The sequence below is a fragment of the Corvus moneduloides genome, chromosome Z, assembly GCF_009650955.1.
Source record: "Corvus moneduloides isolate bCorMon1 chromosome Z, bCorMon1.pri, whole genome shotgun sequence".
Classification (NCBI taxonomy): Eukaryota; Metazoa; Chordata; class Aves; order Passeriformes; family Corvidae; genus Corvus; species Corvus moneduloides.
The window spans coordinates 26,009,349-26,026,619 of NC_045511.1; the positions used below are offsets into that span (position 1 = coordinate 26,009,349).

The following is a 17,271-nucleotide window of genomic DNA, read 5'->3' on the forward strand; positions in this document are numbered from 1 at the left end:
TTTTTCTCCCACAGTAAAACATATTCAATATAGGCTGCACATCCTCCCCTCAGTTAGGATTATGAGTCAGCACAACAGTTTCCAAAAGCTGATATATTCCTTCAGGATTCTCTCAGTATGAGCCAGCAGATCATTTTCAGTCCAACAAATTTGAAGTAGTAAAAGGAGCATATGCAAAAACTGGCTAGACTTCTACCCCCACTGTTTGTCTTTCAAGTATCACTGGCTGAGTATGTCCTTGAGTCCAGCCCGCAGCAGCACTAAAATCCTCATTTCTTTTAGGCTCATTATTTTTATCTGTATCCTTTTGATTCCTCCCCTCTGCAATATAAAATCTCTTGCCTCTTTCTCCTGCATACAGAGCAGCAGCATATCTGTTCCAAATTTACAATTTTTGTCAACACCTGGATCTCTATACAATGTCATAAAAACATCAGCATTAAACAAACCTCATCCAAGTTCACAACAAAACAAAAAGCTCTACAATACATTTTCCCTGTTCTCCAACTTATAAGGTGACTGACATTGATTGCAATGAGCATTAATGCATTTTTTTGCTAAAAGGGAATAAAGAGTGAAAAGTTTTGGTAGTCACAGTGCTGGCTTTGTGGATTTGCCACCCAGCCCCTCCTTCTGCACAGAACTGTAAATAAATCAAGTACCTTGACTCTGTGTCTGTATTGGTCTCTTGTACACCAGGTGAAAGAGCCTATTTTGGGACAACACATTCACAGCTCTGGGATGGATAAGAGGTTCTAAAATTCCTTGTGTAGGATGTAGCATGACCCATATATGCTGGCATGCCGCAAAATGCTAAGTTCTTTCACTGAATTTTTAGCCATGTGGTTCACCACCCTTTTCGGCACCTTTTGTTCCTCCATACCCCAGGCACACCTGACACTACTGGGCAGCTGTGAACAACCACTAAGGCAACTCACTTGTGTGCACATTGTCCTGGGTTAGTTGCCCAGTTTGAGTAAAACCAGTTGAGTGTCCTGCTCTGTGACAGCTGCAATGGTGTAGAGATAACAGCAATAACGCCATCACTGGTGGGCAAACGGACAAAACCAAACCAGTAGGTCCTGTAGATTCAGAGGTGGATGGGATGGGGTTAGATTTCCCCATAGCAGCACTCGTGGTGCTGTGCTGTGCTTTTCTCAGGGACTGGTCTTAAACACCTGGTTTTGGCTGCTGCTGAGCAGTGTTCGAACAGCACTATCTTCAACCCACCCACCGCTGAGGCTCTTAGGCTAGGGGTGGGCAAGAGGTTGGAATGGGACATCACCAGGACACCTGACCCAAGCGGACCTGAGATATATTCCATACTGTGTCACGTCATGCTCAGCAATAAAAACCAAGAGAAAGGAGGAGCTCTTGGGGAGATTAATTTTTAAAGGGTTTGTCTTCTGGAACAACCATTACATGTTCTGTGGCCCTGCTTCCCAGAAAACAGCTAATGGGAAGTAGAGAGAAAATATTTTTGTTTTCCTTTGTTTTCATGCGCTACCTTTGCTTTACTTTATTAAATTGCCATAATCTCAGAGATCCATGAGTTTTTATTCATATTTTATCCACCCTGCCTCACTGAGTATGGGGAGAGATGGAGCACCTTGATGGGTGCCAAGGCCAACCACCACATTTGCCCTTCGAGCTGAATTGCCCTTCAGCTGGTTCAAATCTTTGGTTCCTCACCCTGAAGTAAAAGGCATTAGCAAGGCAGATCTGCACTGCTGGGAAAGCCTGGTATCTGAGCATGCATTTTGGGTGGCAGAATGTGGACAGGAAACAACGGTGAAGTAAACTATGCCATCTGCTCAAAATCATGAGCGCTTTCAGCACATTGGGCACCTTTGAAAGAAGAGCCTGCTCCTCATGGTTCCTTTCCAACTACTGCTTAAGTGGCAAGGCAGGTATTTAAAAAAATTGGGGAGTGGCAGAGGTTCCTTCAGGATGTGGTAATGTACATGTGGGAAGATTAAGGCAGAGCTGCAAAGGTTGTGTGCCTGCAGGACAGCAGAGGATGGAGTGAGCACTGCCTTGCACTCAGTGAGATGCTGCAAGGAGACTAAACTCTGCTCTATGCTACACTTTGAACAGCTGTTTAGCCAGGTAAAGAGCAGATGTGAGAAACTATTCTAATTTACACTAGACGAGCAGAGAGTGAGAAATCAAACGCCATCCTAAGGGTGTAACACTTGGATGCTCGGAGGCCACAATGGTAGAATTTATGAACCTGGATTAGGGCCCAGCAGCTGCCTCTGAACTCCATCAGCATGATAAATGCAACATTCAACTAACTTGAATAACGACAAAATCTGGTGCTGACAGATATCACATGGGTGTGCTGATTTCCTTTCTTTTGTGTGGTTTTGTGTGCACAAACCAAAGAAGAACTCTCTTTGTTATTTATTTCCATTTAGACACAAGATCCCCTACTTCTTGGGGTTCTGCCCATCATTTACAGTTCATGTGGGCACAGCTTTGTCAGTCATGTGCCTCCTACAAGATATTGCTTCACTCTGGAAGGTGCAGAGACACCAACAGTCTGGGGGGGTCTTCCCAGTTTATCTCAAAAGACACATGAAAGAAGTGAACAAGGAACTTTGTCTTTTAACAAGGTAGGTGGCAAACCTTGCCTGTGGAAACAAACTCAGTGAAAGAAGGCTCCAGATCACCTCCCAGGTACCTCTGCCTCCCAGCAAGATGCCAAGTGACTGGGGCAGCCTGTTAGAGAGACCATGTCTGTACCAGAGCCTGCAAAGCCGCTGGAGGCAGCTGCTCCAAACTGGCGTCAGCAAAGGCCTTGATCTCAGACAGAATGTGTGGGGATTTTTTTTGTTTTGGTTTGGTTTGTTTTCTGGTGGTTTTTTGTGTGGAGAAGGGGGAAGAGAGAAACGGAGAAGAGATAAACACTTTTTCAAAAACAACCCCAGGAATGTTCAGACAACTTTTAAGCTGTCTAACTTGTATAATGTGGCTGCTCTGCTTCTCCTGACTAAATGTCCATGCTTACATAAATGCAAAATTACTTGCTAGAAATAGAAAAATTTATTCTTCATCCTCACAGAACTATCCAAAACAGCTTTGCTCTTTCCCTTCTCAAATTTGCATCTCTAAGTATTTAGGAAAAAAAATATTCAATGGAACAATTAGATTTTACTTAACCTTAGCTTTCTGTGTGGTGGAAAACAGGCTATCTGCCCATGTTTTGCTAAATCTTGAACTTTCACTCACAAAAATTAGTTCCATCACCAGCAGGAACAAATGAAAGTTTTTTCCTAGGTCTTAAATGACTGGGAGAAATCATTTAAGCAAGTCTTCTGTATTTCAGAGTACTAGAGTAAATCAAACATGATTTATCATGGGTTTGTATTTTGTGACTTGCTGATTCTATGTGTGGTTAGAGGACCAGGAGGGTTCAAGCTCTGCTTGAAGCTTTTGCTGTGTTTTAAGATTTTAAAAAGTACTTTTGCTCCCACACAGTTTGAAGTTTGAAATATCCTCTGGATGCACACCTGTGAAAACACAGAAAAGCAGTGAATCCATCTTTTATCCACTGGATAAGTTTGAAAACCCTCTGTCTGGCAAAAGTAGTTTCCCTCCCCTCTGGTTCTCACATTTCACAATAGATGATAGCTGTGTTGTTCCAGCAGTCAGAAAAATGCAGAATTTCTAAGATTAAACAGTGCTCCTTTCAGGGGACATGGTTCTGCATGTCCTCCAAGAGGAGCTTGCATTTGCTATTTGGAAGGCAGCAAGTAAAAATCAATCTTGTATTGTTCAACACCAAACAAAGCCTTCCTCTCAGACACTGCACGGTTAAGCTGAAGCCAGTGCATGGGTATTTTATCCTTTTGCAATGTGGTATCTGCTGTAAAATTACTTGCACTTGACTGAAATCAGATTTCATTCAACGACCTTTGAAGCTCATAGCAGGCTTCCCCTTGGCTTTGGTCTGCCTTAGACAAAAGGCCTTACAAAGGAAACATAAAGAGCCTATAAGGCAAAGTTGGGAAGTGATGCTGCAGACAAGGTGCCAGGTGTATATGAGCATTTGTGGTCCCTGTGATCCACAGTAATTCACAGCAGTCACGTTCCCTTCTGTTTGTTTTATTGATGTTTAAAGTAATTGTAGGTAACAACAAACATTTGCCTTTGTAACAACGCCAGCTGATAAAATGTGATGGCATTTTATTAAGAACACAGCTTTGATTTGTTGTGTGAAACACGTTAGCTGAAATGAAAACTACAGTATCGCACTGGTTCAGGAATGCTGTTGCACTTATTTTTAGCAGTTTTGGGGTTTGTGATGCCTTTTCTTTTTTTTGGTTTTGTTTTTGCTTATATTAGCAAAACTGTATGCATGCCAGGAAATGGATCTTCTACAGTGTATGTGTTGGTAGAAGGGCAAATGCTTCAACCTGCAGAGGGTGAATTGCAGTGTGTTTAACAATGGTCAATGTCTCTGGTCATTTTGTCATCATAAATTTTACATCAAAGCACCCGTATGATGTCAAGTATTTTGAAAATGTGTGCTACTGTATCTGGGTGCCTGCATTGACTTCCACAAGAACACCTTTACTTGCACCACACCTATTCACTGTGTGAAGATGGCTCTGCAGGTCTGTGAGGTTTAGGACCTTGTTTCAGGTGACTGTGTGTCACAAGGTTGGAAATTATTTAGTATCATTCAGCAGAGAAATTTTTAAAAAATTAGGACATTAAAAGACTATGGATTTTTCACCTCATTGTTATGTGAAAGGAAAGAATAACTTTGAAATAAGTCCTGGAACATACTACTGTTAAATTTTTTTGTGAACTGAAAACAGGAGATTTTGCAGGCTCTTAACCCGAAGTTAGCACTTACCACAAAAAGTTTCTGAATATCTGAGTCATAAACTGAATGTCTTAAAAGATCATTTTAATTAAGTATCATGACCTTAAAGTCGGTTTTTAGTCCACACAATAACCAAGGTTCTTGGATACACAGACACAGTGGATGTAAAACGAAGGAAAATCCTAAACTGTGTTAATGTGCTGTCTCTCTAGATCTCCTTTTCCATAGTGTTGTGTGCCCATATAGATTGTCTATAGACACCAGAGAAGCTCACTACAGTCATGGGATGGATTGTGGTGGTGCATCTCTTTCCCCCTCCCGTGGCTGCACTCTGATCTGAAAAGTACTCGTTAAGCTTTGGCCTTGGCAAACAGCAGCTTGACTAAGCCTCTCTTGAGCTTATCAGAAGCACTGCCTGTTCCCAGGAGCTAACAGGTGTCTGAGGGGGACCTGTTTTTTAACGAACAGCCTTGGAAAATTATTTTTCTTGCCTGAATAACAATCTAAGTGGAATCATATTTTTGTTGCTGAACTTTCAAAGAAAATTACTGATTCAGGTGGCAGCCAGGATAGAAAACTACCATAATTAAAGCCCACTCTTTTGGGGCACCCTAAAGAAGAGTCCAAAGTGAGATCTTTTTGAGTGCTTGATTCCCCGAAGATAAGGGGGTAATGTGGATGTCTCAAACACCGATAACCAGATGGCTGTGGAGCCAACCAAGGACTGTTGGAAATAACAGACAAGAATTGTTGGTAATAACCAAGGACTGTTGTTATTAACACGGCCATGAGAAAGATCAAGTTTTGGCTGGAGAAGGGGGGCCAGGCAGAGATAGGGCATTTTTCTGTGACAAACAACCACAACATAGCACAGCGCAAGTGCAGGAATGAGTGGCAGGAAGTGGGCATGGACTATAGGGTGGGATTAAGACCCCCAGAGCCCTCCAACCCATTTCCAGAAGGGTCTGAAAGAACGGACTGCGCATGACAACTAATTTACATAGAAAGTGAGAAACCCATCTTCAGGGCGGGGAAACCTGCCTATAAAATGTCCCGAAGCCCAGGCAGCATCTCCAGAACCCTGGACATCTCATCAACTGGACTACCACAGCTGCCGCGACTCTGAAACCAGGATCAACATCCCATCAAATAGATCGGCGCTGAAACTAGGATCGGCATTCCATCAGCTGGATCGGCACTGAAACCGGGATCGACATCCCGTCACCTGGATTGGCGCTGGAACCAGGGCTGGTAATCTCCTTTCCTCTCTCTTTTTCACTCTTTTCTCCTATTTTTCTTTTTTTAATTCTCTCTTTTTCTCTTTTCCTTTCTTCCTCTTTTTCTTTCTCTTTCTCTCTCTCCTGCTTGCTTTGCTTTGCTTTGCTTTGCTTTACTTGCTTTCTCTTTTCTTGCTCTCTTGCTTGCTTTCTTCCTTTCATTCATCCCTCTTTTTTATATCTCTCTCTTTTCCTGTTTCTTTTTCCTTTTTTTCTCTTTTGCTCGCTTTAATTCATCTCTGCCTCTTTAATTTCTTTCTTCCCTTTCACCCTATCCCTTTATCTAAAACCCACAGCTGTGTGCTTATATAGTAGGTCAGGGGCTACCACACCAATTTCCATGCCAACTTGCTAATAGAACTTTCTAATTGTTCGAGGACCCTCTGACTTTTGCTGTTCCTTTTGACCAATGGGCATTTACAAATCTTAGGGGTTTCCTTCCCCTTAAGGTTGGGTCATCACAGACACTGTGCTGTTGTCGAAGGGGTGCCTTTGAGATAACACCACTCCACCAGTGATTTCTGGGTAGAGAGTGCTGGGAAGCGTCTGTTAACAGCCAGGAGGGATCGGAGCAGCTGCAAGCCAAGATTGTCTGGGAAATGTCAGTGTTTGACTGCTCCCTGATTGTGCAAAAATTGAGAGAATGGGCAAATTAAAATTGGTATAAGCCTGAGGCTGCATTTAAACTGATGAATGTGGTGTTAAGTGAATGAAAGTTATGGAAGGGGAAAGATAAATCATTTTGGGTGCACTTTTGGAAGCAGCTTTAACCACTGCCCAAAAAGAGAGGTATGCCAACATGCAAGCAAAGGGGCTGCTCATTGCTGAGAGTGATCGTGGAAAGGAGAGCAGGGTGCAGGCAGAAGCTTTGCTTGTTGCTGAGCTCAGTCAGGAAAAGGAGAGCAGGCTGCAGGCAGAGGCATTCCTCACTGCCGAACGTGGCCATATAGCAGGCTGCAGACAGAGCTTCAGGATTTGTGTGAGAGAGAGAAAATCTCGTGGGAGGAATGTCAGGATTTAGAAACCTTCAGTGATGGTCAGGGCCAGCAAACTGTTCCTAAAATTGTGGTCTTTACAGGGGCCAAGATAGCAAAGTTCCAGGAAAAATATAGCAGACTCTCATGGGAATCCAAAACTGAGTGTGTTTGGAGAGTGTCTGTGGTGGTTGGTGATTGAATTGATTGAATGTGGTTTTCTGAGGCAGACGCCCAAGGAGGCCAGGAGTGTTTTTAATGCTGGGTCACCAGAGAGAACTGTGGTCCTTAACTCAGAGAGTTTTCTATTGGGCAGGATGTCTGGATCCTTTAAAGAGGGTTGATCCAGGTGAGGATAGAGACCACAACTACAGATCATGTGGTGGAGAGTGCATAGGAGGCAGCAGGTTTGCAATGGATGGATGAGAGATGGTTGGTTCCGGGACAGCCCTCAGCTGTGTCACTGGTTGCTGATCCAAACGTGACGTGTCTTGTGATCGGAGATTTGACAGACCTGATAAAACACTTTGTGGTACAATTACAAGACCCCTTGAGGTGAGAGTTAACCACAAGGGAATCAGGGAAGATCCTTAATGCGGGGGGAGATAGTTCAGGAGCCGGTTATCTACAGCAACAACAATCAGGAGATTGGAATTGCAGCAGGGAAGCAGACCTCCCAAACAGGAGCAGCAGGGTCCTAGTGTCCCATGGAATGTGTTGTGTGTGGAAGGTGTGCAGCAGGGAATTTCTCAGTAATGAGGGGTGAATTATCTGCTGCTGTTCTTGAGAAGGTAATACAGTGCCTGGGGAAAAGGAAAGTTGCACTCCGTTGCCACAGGTGGGATAAACATGTTGACACAGGAACTAGAACTCCACAGTGTCCCAAGGAACTTATCATTCCTGTGGCCCCGCAGGCTGGTGTTGTTATTTGGCAGTTGGGAAATTACTTCTTGCTGTCCTTAGTATGTGAACAGGGGAACAGCAGTTGGAAACATCTAAGGAGGCTCACCAAAAATAAAACTGACAGAAAATGAGGTATTAAAGACATCACTGGCTTCTGAGAGGGAGACAGGAGATAAACTGAGAATACAAGCTGATAAACTTATGACTGAGAATGACCATTTTAGGACTCTACTTGCTTTGGCAGAGTGTAAGGAAAGACAATTATCGGGGAATTTGGATAATCATAGTAGAAAGAAACAAGATCTGAGAGAGGAAACAGAAGAGAGGAAAGCAGCTGAATTATTACTGTCATTGAAATTTGAGCAGCTGCAAAAACAGTTGAAGGAACAAAGGAAGAAAGAAACCAAAAATTGGAAGAATAGGTAGAGATGACGCTTAAGCAAGCTCCCAATTCACCTGGCATTACAGATTCCAGTTCAGGTGGCTGATTTGCCAGGGCATTATGTCCACAAGCCAAGTGATATTGAAATCCAGCAAGTGAAATTCTATCAAAGAATACATAATAATGGCCCAAACATTCAGATTGCACGTGGTCCTCATGAACAATTAATAAAATTCCTAGTAGAGACTGGAGCACTACATTCAGTAGTAACACAGTGGGATGCTGAGAAGCTGAGTCTGTGACCCAGGCAGCAAAGAGTTAAAAGCACCAAAGTAAGCAGAGCAAGTGTTATCTGCCAAGCTGCTAAGCTTAATTTATGGCTCCTGCATGAGAAATATGCTGACTACTTGCTTTGCAGTTAAAGATCACAGTGAAAATTTGGATTTCAGTGTTCTGAGCTATATAACCTGGTGTTTACTGGATGGCAAATGTGGTACTTTGGTTCAAGCATTAACCCCAACCCCAGAAGAAATTCAGAGACTGCAGTGTGCTTGCTCCAGGCAGTGCCTGCACTCTCTGATCCAAGGATTGCTGTGTATCTCAGTCCTGGATGTTTGCTGTGAAGCAAGGTGGGATTTCTGTTGTTCTGGCTGATTTGGTGCCACTAACAGTTGAGGTACCCAATATTGCCAATCCAACACAAAGCAAGCAGATGCTTGAACACTTACAGAGTGGTAACAGATTTGGAGGAAAGAGGTACTATCACTCAGTCACACTCCCCTTTTAATTCTCCTGTTTGGCTGGTGAAAAAGCCAAACTGACAGTTGTGGCTTATGGGTTTATTACAGAAAATTGAATGCCAATACTGTGCCTTTAATCACTGTTGTGCTGTTTTGCAGAACTGGTAACTCAAATTCAGAGAGCATCCTGCTTTGTGGAGGACAATTCTAATTGCAGGAGACCACCCTGCTCCCCAGAAAAGGTGAGGGAAGCAGGAACAGCTGTGCAGGAAGCACTTAGTGAAGTAGAAGACAAGATTTCACCTGAGGAATGTCAAGGCCAAATTGGTCCTGATGGACCAAAGAGATATTTACTATTCAATTCAACTAGGTTCAAAGAGGCAAAACATATTCTGAGTGGAGAAAAGGACTTCTGCCATTAGTCCAAGTTGTTAAACAAACCTGTCTGAGACTCGTACTGTTTTCTCTTCCTAGGAATTGTGTCAACACATCCCTGCTGAAGCTCAAGTTAACCACTGAAGGACAGCTTATCCTCCTCGCAGGTGCAATTTTTGTCAGCACGAACCAAACTTGCTTCACACATGAGCAAACTTGACCCACAGAGGGGAGACACTAATTTCTTTTATTTATGCTAAGCAGTAAGATACCCACAGTACATTCTACACCTTAGATGTTTATCAGCTGTGGCAGCAATTATAAAAGAGTTCAAAGCAATTTGTCCTCTGAAATTCAAAAGGTAACCTGGAATAACCCAGCTAAATTTGGAAGGAAATTCCACTGCTGGTGTTAACTAGGTAATTTCTCTTAAGACCTCACTAACAGTAAAGCCACAGGTTTTGTTTCAGCAATAGAAAATCCTTTGGTAAATACCATAAACCCAATCATTGTGCCAGGATTAAATCACAGCAGAAGTATACCCTGTCCCCTGGAGCATGGAGTGTGGCCTGACGGAATGGATGGGAATTCATCCTGAATGAGAACCCCTTGTTATTTTGTACTTGTAGACAGCCTTACTGTAGATACAAGTAATCAATCTAACATTTGTGTTCATTAATTAGTTCAAAGTAAGGGTCACAGTTTTAATTATTGAGCTCTGGTTACCTCTTCCTATTGCTGAAATCTGACTACATTTTGTTCCCAGTCTAACAACCTGTTCCTTGTTGGAGTGATCCTCATGTTGGTAAAGAAGCTGCCACAAGACAAGCTAAGACAGCTGTTGAAGCAAGAACAAGACAAGGGAAAAAAGATTTTGACTCTGTTCATCATGATGTGAAAGGCATCCACTGAGTGATGGAACAAGTGAACATAGACGGGGAACCCCAATGGTGGGCCATTTCTTTTGAGTCACTGCCAACAGTAGTGGGGATTTTTAACAAAATGTTGCACCTTTTGCTTGTCTTCTTAATGTTAATCATTTTGCTTTTCATTTTGGTGATCGGTTTGCACATTATGTAGAATTATAGATTACCCCCAACGCTTAGAGACAGCTTAGAGATTGTATTTGTCCCTCTATTCTTCTGTCCCTCTCCCTCTCTCTCTTCTTTTTCCGTTTCCATGGATCACCACATCCATACCAAAGTTTGAGCCATAGGGTGTAGTGTAGAGGCACCCACCAGTTTGCTGTTCCAGTACAGAACGTGCCATTTTTTTTTCAGAAGGCGACAGTGATGGGCCTCAGGGCGCTGAGGCTAAAGCTTATGGGTTGAGTTTCCTGCAGCCAGTTCCCATCAGATGCTGTTTCATCAAGGCTCTCTGACCCTGCCAGGTCTCCCAGAATCAGGGAGTAGTTGTGGGGGTTATCAGGTGCGCAGTGCTCCGCATGGACACGCACCCGGCACATGGAGCAGCTGTGGGATGAGCAGTTGGTAAGCCCAGCACACGTGCATTGCAGCAGCTCCAGCACCTTCTCCTCCTGCATCACGGACATCCAGATGATGTTGTGCGCACGGAGCTTGCTGCTGCCCAGGCTGGTCCATCAGATTTCCTGCTGAATTCCACATTTCTCCTTTCCCAGCATCATATCCCACAGAGGTTCGTTGTAGAATTCCAGGAAACTGGAAGAAAAATCTTCCCATCTGGCCTTAGGTGAAGATGCGTGTCTGTCCAGGGTCACCTGGATGAGCAGCTGAATCTTCTGGTAAGCTGTGGGTGGGAACACATTGAAGCTGAAGTTGTAGTGGAGCTCTGGGCTCCACTCCCAACCCACGTGGGACTCCTTTGGGCCACTTCAGCAGTAGTGTCCGGGTCTCTTGGAGGGTGAAGTGCAGGTGCTGCAGCCCCTGCTGCCACTCAGACTCCTTTGGAACCCCTGGCAGCAGAACACAGGGATATTCCTCTTGAGATCCTGGATAAGGTTTTAGAAGTGCCACTCTTTCTGCTCTTCCAGGAGGGTTTTCTGGGACATTTCCAGGACCCAGAGCCTAGCCACATGGTCCACATGAATCCACAGATGCTCTTTCATCTGGCTCAGGCGGGCCTTCATGATTCTCAGCTGCTCCTTCAGCACCCACTCCCAGCCTTTGGCCCCATCATGCTCCCACCACCACTGCTCCTCTTCCTACAGCCACCACTTTTCATCGGCCAAAACCTCAGTCTTTCACCGGCTCTGCTGCATCTCCGTCTGAAATTCCGACAGCTCCAACTCTATGGACCGCACCCAGAGACTGAAGTCGTTCCCCTGGCATTCCTGCCCCTGTTTCTCCCTCTGGAGCCCCTCCAGGCACTGCCACATCTCCCAGTTCCTGGTCTCCTACCCCCACTTCTCCATCTCCGGGTCCCGGAGCCATCCACAGACCCTCCAGAGGAACCCTCACAAATCGCCAGTTTGGCTTTGCAAGTCCCAGAGGGCTCGATGGAGGGTGCCAGAAAGGAGAAGAATTAGAACAGAATTAGAGCAGAATTAGAGCAGTCTGAAGGCAGCCGTTCATACAGATGTTTTCTAAATTTTAGTAACAGGCCATGTTTTTTAATATGGGACCCAGCAGCCTTACTGCTCTGTCAGATAAACTGGTGGTAAGTAGCCAAGCTGAAACAACTCCACATCTGCCCGACTGCGAACATCTTGACTTGCAAAATGTACACAAATTGTCTACTTGGAAACATTTTGTGTAAACTGAATATAAGGGAGGGAGTGTCTTTACCATATGAGCAAGAAACTGTTCTAAGAAGAGAACCCATGCTGTTACGTCATGTTAGGTACTGCCTGCCATTTATTTACCTCCTTGCTGGCAAATATTCACTCATCCAGTTGAACACATGACTTTGTGTTCACATCAAAAATTTCTCTGTTTAAGCATTTTTTCCACATAAATATCTTTTCCACTGCAAGAATGTCAAATATGCCTTTGTAACTATATATATATATATATATATATGTATATTCTTTATTTCTGCAAGTGCATTGTGAGAAAAAACTTTGAAGATAGTCTGGGTAAGCAGGTTGCATTGCAGTTAAAAGTGAGGCCCCCAGATGAATTTAGACTGTTAACTTGCCTTAAAAAACAGAGGTTCCTTTTTTTCCCTCATTATTTTAGCAATCCAAACTTATGAGTCTGGCCTTTTCAAAGAGGGAGGACTTGCAGCAATTGCAGCATTTTTTTCTTCTGCTGTCTGTGGAAGTAGAAGTTGTGTAAAAAGAGTGAGTTGAGTTTGTTTCCAAGTGACCTCTGTGGTGGTCTACCTCCACCCTAGGCTGGACTGTGACCTGACAAATGCTCATTAGGCTTATAGAAATAAGCAATTACCCAATATTAGGGGATGTGACTTTAATTATTCAGCTCCTGTCACAATACAGTAATTACTAGAATCTACCTACACATACTATTGAGATTCACTGCCCAACCCCTTCGGGATGAACCGTGCACTAGTGAAAAAATTACTGCAGCAAGATGATCTGTGTCGACTGCTGGAATGCGTCCGAAGCAATGGACACAGAACCCTAATCACTGTTCATTGCGGTACAGAAATGACACATAGCACAGAAATAATCGCAGAAAGAGTGATGAGAAATGGAGACCACCACTAGTGGGACATTTGATTTGGGTAGTCATCAACTGCAACAGGAATTCAAGGCACAATGTTGCACTTTATTGGAATTTTTCTGGTTTATGTTGTATTATTCTTGTTGTTGAATATAGTTCTGTATATTAGAGTGTGTATACTAGCTAGATACATAACGCTGTGGCACAGACCTCCTCACTTATAATGTTGTTTTATCACGTTCAAAGCAATCTTAAAAAAACTTTATTTAGGTAACCGGGTCAAGAATTTCCATCCGTTTAAAACTGGAGCACAATAAATCTTTGTTTATAGGCACAGAGGCAAGAGGTGACCAGACCACCAATCTGTCAGTTCCCAGGAATGTGACTGTCTAATGAGCTCCAGTTTGTTAACTAACAGCCTTGGAAATCTATCTTTCTGGCCTGAAAAGCAGCCCAGATGGGACAACATCTTTATTACTGAACTTTCAAAGAAAGTTACCAAGCTGAATTGGGGCCAGGATGGAAAATTACTAGGATTGAAGCCCATTCTCTTTGACATTATAAACATCGGTCCAAAGTGAGACCCTCTGAGCTCTCCTGGACCACAGGGGACTGTGCCCAGCCCCTCCCTCTGAGTGAGGCCTCTCAGAGCCAGAGAACTTTCAAGCTTGCCAAATTTGGAGGACAAAAAACAATGGCGAATCCTGAGCTCATATCCCCACTCCTCAAGGCTCAACCCTGAGCCCACTGAAAAGATGCAAAGGCATTCAAAGTGACTACTTAACTGAATTAAAGGGGATTTTTTCACAGGTATACCTTGAACAGGCTTTTAATATTTGTGTGCATACAAATGTGAAAATGCTGGAGCAAATGTACAAGCACTGTTGTTCTAGCTTCTTAAGTATTTTAGATTTGTAAGTTAGGCCTGTGAGTAAGTTACTACTGTGTTATAGTAAATTCTATATGAATACATTGCTAAGTAGTTTAAGTTAAATTATCTACTACATGCTGTTACATGTTAAGTACTGTTAAGGTTAAGTGCTGTTAAGTTTCAGTTCTGTTAAGTGCTGTTAGTTTTAAGTGCTGTTAAGTTTAATTTCTGTTACGTTTGTTATTAAATTTAAGTGATGTTAGGTTTATGTTCTGTTAATTTTAAGTTCTTTCATGTTTAAGTTCTGTTACATTTAAGTTCTGTTAAGTTTAAGTTCTGTTAAGTTTACGTGATGTTAAGGTTAATTTCTGTTAAGGTTAAGTTCTTTTAAGTTTAATTTCTGTTAAGTTTAAGTGTTGTTAAGTTTAAGCAAAGCTAAGTTTAAGTGATGTTAATTTTAAGTTCTGTTAAGTTCTGTAAAATTTAAGTGATAAGGTTAAGTTGTGTAAAGTTTAAGTAATGTTAAGGTTAATTCGTGTTAAGTTTAAGTGTTGTTAAGTTTAAGCAAAGTTAAGTGAAGTTAATTTTAAGTTCTGCTAAGTTTAAGTTCTGTAAAGTTTAAGTGATGTTAGGGTTAAGTTCTGTTAAGTTTAAGTGATGCTAAGGTTAAGTACTGCTGGGTATTTGGCATAAACTGTTGGCCCAGTCTGGGCCCAGTTTAATATGGGGATATACTCTGACCCTTGTGACCTAACACAAGGGGCTTGCACATTTCTTTTCATCCTTACCCCTTCCTATCCTTTTCTCTTCCCATTCCCTTCCACACCCCCTCCCCATCCTCCCACCCCCGTCACCCACCCTCCCCTGCCCCTTGCTAGCCTTCGCATAGGTAGTTTTTAGATTGATTTTGGATTTTTCTTTGCTTTTTCTCTCTGCTTTAACCATCTAGTAGGCTGTAGAGCAAACATTGCCAACATGCTTTCTCATCCTTTCACTTGAATAATAAACCTGCTTTAGCAAATACTTTTGCTGGTGATTCTTTAAGTGACCTTAAAACACTCATTTGCGACAACCTGTAAAGAGCTGGTAGGGGAGTGGCTTGGGACATGCTCCTCACTGGTATCCACGGCCTGACTTTTGCAATCAAAGATGATTACTGGAAGCTGATGTGCTTGTTGGTGGCCTGAAATAACCTGGACTCCACAGTTCTGTGTCATCAGTGGTGCAGACATCCCAAACCTCCCATTACCCACACTCACATGCATGTACACACACGCACACACGCTCTTAAGACTTTCATCTCATTTTGTCTCGGTGGCTGTCTCTTACTCTGGAAGAGCTCTGCAGATGTCCTGGGCCAAACACAGAGTCATCTCTGACTCCAGCAAGTGTGAAAAATAACTGGTTGTGGCACAAAATATGTCATGTGTGGTGCATGCAACACCATCCTATCTGGAACCGATGAAATGCCCATTTTCCCCCATCCAAGAGTCTCATTTCCCAAAGAAATCTGAATGAGATACAGTCACATTTGGGCAAGTGCAGTGAAGTCTCAGGGGTGATCGAGACAGACAAATGGGTATTACATGCCAAGTTAAACTTGGGCTGTGTATATCAGCAAATTGCTGACATAGCATTACTAATGGCTTTTCACCATTTATTGCAGGTCTCTAAATGGATGAAAAACTATTCTAAGACCTGGAGAATACTTTTATTATTTTAATTAGCTTGCTCCAAAAACATTAAAGTAACTTTCGTAGCTGGTGTACCCTGTCACAGTACTGCAGATACTAGCTAATGCTCATTGCTCCTGTTCACCAGCCTCACAAGCAAAGACACAGGTTTTCCTGTGGAAGAAAAGGCATAAGGTTCTAGAAGGAAGGTCCTAGTATGATATTGAGTCAAGCCAATATCATGCTATCTAGTGGACTTGTTTTCACTCTGAGCAGCAATAACTGGCTATGACATTTTGTCACATTAGCTTTTCATTTACGTAAAAGGGACCAGCTGTCAGTTTATTTCTCTAAAGGAGCCCATAATGGAATTGCTGAAATATTTAAGACATAAATGCACAAAATGCTATTTCAAGCCTTAATATTGATGCATGTCTGCTGCTGAAAATTCCAAGATGTTTCCCAAATGAAAAGTGGGATGAAGATTTGTCAGGCTTGTGAAAACAATTTTTGGAACAGCTCCATTTTTGTTTAGATTTCTGCTCCAGTGACAGATATTGAAGGGATCCTTATGTTTAATAGTAATGCTGGCTCTCGTCCATTTCTTGCTAGCCATGAAATTCACTGCATCTCAGCTGTAAATTCCATGACTGCTATAAGCTACAAGTATTTCTCAGAGTTACTAATCACTTAAATGCCATGCTGCTCTTCCTTGTGCTTTTCACATTAAAATAGAAGTAAGACGGAAATAAACAAACCAGTCTCCCGTTATTAAAAAGACTGTGCAGCAAATAAGAATGTTAAATCAGTGAGAAACCTCATTTCTCAAAATGCAATATGTGCAACTCATGCCTGTGATAGAGCCATTTATTGTTCAAACTCCCTTTCATTGAGGGAAAATCGCATTATACGGCAATCTATGTGCCATCGGAATACATTGCTGTGAGTAATGGCATGTGTATCACTATGTGCATTGTACCATTAGGGTTTTGGGTCACTCCGTACTATTCTACCCACTCCTGATGAAAAAAAACCCCTTGATAAAACATGCCAGTGGGCCAGATTGAATTGTGTTCTGCATGTGACCCCCAAAGGAAAGAAGGTCATGAGGCTGTTCAAGCCTCATTTCTGCACCTTTTAATGAGATTCTGAAAGGGCTGGGGAGGAGGGAAAGACCATTTGTCACTTTGGAAACAAAGGAAGAGGCAGCAGAAACAGAGTCTGAATGCAAATGAGACATTTTCCCACTTGGGACAAGCTGATTTCCATATTAACTATTTTTTCTGTATTTGTCCAAATACATTTCTTTTGTTATTTGGTATTCAGAAGCCAAATGATGACAATAAGTCACATTTTCTAAGGAAATACTGAGGATGAACCTACTCAGTTTAATTATGTTGCACTGCATTTTGACAGTCATATCTTTAAACAAAACTGTAATCCGTCAGACCTGATGACCTGTACTCAGTGTGTGCTTTGTCTCTTACTTTGCCATCACACAGCGAAGAAAGGCAGACAAGGTGAGAAGAAAATATAAAAGTATTTATTTAAATCCTTTTTATGTCACTGAAATTAGGCAGAGTACTATTCTGGTATGTAGATAACACACATTATTCACATAAAGAACTTAAAGA

The 17,271-nt window shown here is 42.6% G+C and overlaps 1 long non-coding RNA gene across 4 annotated transcripts; it reads left to right on the forward strand.

Annotated features, from left to right (window-relative positions):
• The first annotated feature begins 5,466 nt into the window (after positions 1-5,466).
• LOC116438125 lies at positions 5,467-14,987 on the forward strand. 4 transcript variants are annotated; one of them, XR_004237593.1, is made up of 4 exons: positions 5,471-6,088; positions 9,273-9,355; positions 9,588-9,655; positions 10,255-14,987. It is a non-coding gene; the product is annotated as an uncharacterized LOC116438125 (long non-coding RNA). The 4 variants fall into 4 exon arrangements; XR_004237592.1 differs by having other exon boundaries at positions 5,467-6,088; positions 9,588-14,987; XR_004237595.1 differs by lacking the exon at positions 9,273-9,355 and having other exon boundaries at positions 5,476-6,088.
• The last annotated feature ends 2,284 nt before the right edge of the window (positions 14,988-17,271 follow it).